This window comes from Chelonoidis abingdonii, chromosome 4 (genome assembly GCF_003597395.2).
Source record: "Chelonoidis abingdonii isolate Lonesome George chromosome 4, CheloAbing_2.0, whole genome shotgun sequence".
Lineage (NCBI taxonomy): Eukaryota > Metazoa > Chordata > Testudines > Testudinidae > Chelonoidis > Chelonoidis abingdonii.
Window position 1 is genome coordinate 28,610,506 of NC_133772.1, and position 3,422 is coordinate 28,613,927.

At 40.6% G+C, this 3,422-nt stretch overlaps 1 pseudogene; it reads right to left on the reverse strand.

The window, feature by feature from the left end:
- Positions 1-1,678: 1,678 nt before the first annotated feature.
- Positions 1,679-2,716, reverse strand: LOC116821760 (olfactory receptor 4S2-like; annotated as a pseudogene).
- Between the last annotated feature and the right edge of the window lie 706 nt (positions 2,717-3,422).

Sequence of the window (3,422 nt, forward strand, 5' to 3'; positions counted from 1 at the left end):
CCTTCCTAATTATATTTTTACACTTCATTTTCCAGAGTTTATGTTCCTTTCTATTTTCCTCACTAGGAGTTAACTTCCACTTTTTAAAGGATGACTTTTTGCTTCTTACTGCTTCTTTTACTTTGTTGTTTAGCCACAGTGGCACTTTTTTGGTTCTTTTACTATGTTTTTTAATTTGGAGTACACATTTAAGTTGAGCCTCTATTATGGTGTCTCAAATTCTCACCAAGATAGAGGAGTCTCGGATTCTCACAAGAGATATGCTCTACTTTGGTGCTCTGAAGTTCTGGTGGTCAAAAAATATTCAGCAAAGAATTCTGTGGCACCTTATAGACTAACAGACTTTTTGGAGCATGAGCTTTTGTGGGTGAATACCCACTTTGTCAGATGCATGTATTCACCCACGAAAGTCATGATCCAAAACATCTATTAGTCTATAAGGTGCCACAGGATTCTATGCTGCTTTTACAGATCCAGACTAACACGGCTACCTGTCTGATACTTGAAAAAATATTCAGGGAGTGCAGGAATCTATTGATTGTGGGGAAGAGTGTTAATGTTGCAAATTGAATGTAACTTCTTTAGGAGGGTAAGTAGCATCATTGTAATGAATGGAGGCAAACCTGAACAGAATGAGCATCTCACGACCAGTGGTGGTGTTCTTTTTGTTGATTCTTGCTGGTCAGACCAGGGTGGTGTTGTTCACTACGGGTAGTACACTGGATTTCAAATGTCTTAACCCTCTCCACTCACAAACATTCTCTTTCCAAATGGGTTGAAAGAACCCCCTTCCAATACTCTGTCCAAAATAGCTCTAATTCAAGAGAGACCCATATTGCACAATCCTCTGTGGCCAGATTAACTAAAATGCACTACATTGACATGACATAAATTGCATTGTACATACACCTCTACCTCGATATAACGCTGTCCTCAGGAGCCAAAAAATCTTACCATGTTATAGGTGAAACCACGTTATATCAAACTTGCTTTGATCCACCGGAGTGCGTAGCCTCGCCCACCCGGAGCACTGCTTTACCGCTTTATATCTGAATTTGTGTTGTATTGGGTCGCGTTATACTGAGGTAAAGGTGTAGATGTAAAGCTAGATGGTTCAGATGCATTTAACAGATCCTCACAATGTACACATGCCTAAATGTTCATGAGAACATAATGCAAAATTATTACTACTAGCAGTATTGCAGCTTTGCCTAGTGGCCTGAACTGCGGCTGGGACTCCATGTGCTTGGTGCTGTACAAATATATCGTAAGAGACAGTTCCTGCCCTGAAGACATTAAGGTCTAAATTGGCAAAAAGTAGAAAGGAAACACAGATTCAGAGAAAGGAAGTGAGTGAGTCAAAGTCATAATGTGACAGACCCAAGACCAGTACCCACGACTTCAAGTCCAGGGCTACCACAGGGATCATACTGCTGCAGTGCGACTTGGACTATAATAATAACAACAACAACAACAACAATAAATACACTCTTCACTCAGCCTTAAATATTGCAAGCGTTCACCTCAAAATAGTATGGCAATAGCAGAATTCAGATAAAATGGTTGGGAATTTTCAAAGAAAAACTGAAAGACTGTGATACTAAAATCTCTTTTGTCTAAAATGCCTGCTGAATATCGTTATTTTATAGAACTACCGTCATTCTACACATCGCATTTTTCATTTCACTCCTAATGTCACTTTTCTGCTCCCTAATTTTCTCATGGCATTTTTCACCTCCTTGTTTCTCAGGGAAATGAGATTAAGGGATTCAGCAGAGGGGTGATAATGGTGTAGAACACAGTCACCATCTTATCTTCAGAGACATAGGTGGAAGGTCTTAAATACATGAAGCTACATGGCCCAAAAAATAAAATCGCTACAGCAATATGAGAGGCACAGGTGGAAAGAGCTTTGCAACGACCTTCAGAGAAGCAAGTTCTCAAGGAGACTAAGATGATGACATAGGACACAATTAGCACAACAAAACAGCTCAGGGAAATCATCTCGGTATTGGCAATGACCATGTTGCCAATAAAATAAGTATCAGTGCAGGCTAGTTTCAGCAAAGGATGCACATCACAGAAATGTGCGTCTGACGCCTGCGTCTGACGAAGTGGGTATTCACCCACGAAAGCTCACGCTCCAAAACCTCTGTTAGTCTATAAGGTGCCACAGGATTCTCTGCTGCTATCACAGAAATAGTGGTCAATCTCATTGGACCCACAGAATAGATGGTCAAGAGAGTCTGAACCATGGAATGCTGAAAGCCGACAACTCATGAAGCCCACCAGCGAGCCACACACACACACCGAGTCATGATGGTCATGTAATGGATGGGTTAGCAGATTGCAATATAATGATTGTAGGCCATCACTATGGGGAGGAAGAGTTCAGTGCCCCAAGGAAGTGGACCACAAACAGCTGTACTATGCAGCTATCAAAGGAGATGGTTTTCCTCTCAAGCAGGAAAACTGCAATCAGCTTTGAGGCTGTAACAGAGGAAAGGCACATGTGTAAAAAGGACAGGTAGTTCAGGAAGAAATACATGGGAGACTTCAGAAGATGGGTACTCTTTATGTTGACAATGATGAGAAGATTTCCCAGCACCATAGCATTATAGAGGAGTAAAAAGAACACATTACCCACTGACAGTAACTTCTCATTCTGGCAAAGTCCCAAAAGGATTAATTCAGACATGTTCTTTGCAGGCTCCATGTACTCAGTGTAAATAATAGGTAAATGGTGTGACGCTGGATCCCATAATGCTTTATGAAAGTATATATGACATGTTTTATGCTACATATACCATGAAACATATCTCTGTAGAGGTTATGATCTACTGAACATATTCATCCTATTTGTATCCATGTATCGTTTCTGTATTTGAAGTTATGAATATTGACTGTGTACTTGTTTGATTTTAAGTAGCCTTAGTAAGGCATTTGCTCAGCTTCTTTTAAAAGGAATTTGCAAGTTAAATGCCCAGTCAAGAAACAGTTAGCAGATAATGACTCTTGGAAGACTCCAGTCCACATGAGAAGTCTTCCTGGAGACATTCAAGATAGCATGTGGGCAATGGCTGCTTCCTGTACATGTAATTTATCCAAGTGACTCCAAAGCTCCATCTTGGAGCTGGATTTTGCATAGGATAGAGAAGGGGGTCTCCACTCACAAGAGAAAGTCTATTTAAGCCCCTGAGAGACCCCTCCATTTTGTCTTCAGCTGGCTCCACCCCCAAAGGATACCTGAAAGAAACTGGAACAAAGGACAGTAACCACAGGAGTGTGAGTGTAAAAGAAGCAGTGAGAGCTAAAAAGGCATCTTTTAAAAAGTGGAAGTCAAATCCTAGTGAGGTAAATAGAGAAGAACATAAACATTGCCAAATTAGGTGTAAAAATGTAATTAGTAAAGCCAAAATGGT